Source organism: Odontomachus brunneus, unplaced genomic scaffold (assembly GCF_010583005.1).
Source record: "Odontomachus brunneus isolate Ranch 3 - 2012 unplaced genomic scaffold, Obru_v1 Obru_scaffold_121, whole genome shotgun sequence".
Taxonomy (NCBI): domain Eukaryota; kingdom Metazoa; phylum Arthropoda; class Insecta; order Hymenoptera; family Formicidae; genus Odontomachus; species Odontomachus brunneus.
The window spans coordinates 381,910-382,445 of NW_022639571.1; the positions used below are offsets into that span (position 1 = coordinate 381,910).

The 536-nt window shown below is 41.6% G+C and overlaps 1 protein-coding gene across 6 annotated transcripts in view; it reads right to left on the minus strand.

The window, feature by feature from the left end:
* The window catches only part of LOC116849626 (netrin receptor UNC5B-like), a 189,693-nt gene that overhangs the window by 16,934 nt on the left and 172,223 nt on the right, over positions 1-536 (minus strand). The gene's annotated exons all lie outside the window — the stretch shown is intronic.

Below are 536 nucleotides of genomic sequence, written 5' to 3' on the forward strand. Positions count from 1 at the left end.
CTTCTCGTGTCACATTTAATTAATCCGCGATTGTTGTTGCGTTTGAGTGTCATCCTCATCCAACAATGCTTGCAATGTCTTCAAACTTTTTCGGTGGTTTTCCACGTTCTTCGTTTCTCACGTCAAAATCGCCACTTTTGAATTTTTTAAAAGCACTCAAAGCACTGTGATTTACCAAGAGCATGCTCACCGTAAGCTTCGACAAGCATTCGATGCGATTCTGCAGCAGTTTTCTTCAATTGGTAACAGAAAATCAATGCTGTCCGCAAATCGTAGTTTCCAGGCACAAAATTCGGTAAAGGTGTAGAAAAAGGGCGCCACCTCAGATCAGCCTGATCTTGACATATGTCATAGAGGTCACCCTTCTGAGTGACCTTCTGAAGATTTTAGCCGTCGCTCATTGTTTGTTAAAAAATTATTGATGAAAGAAGTCCGAAAAATATATTACAATTTTTCGATACTGTGTCCCGTTAACGAGCAATATCGAAAGATAAGTGCGATATCGAACAACTAGCGGGAGGCTACGTCCCCCGCAC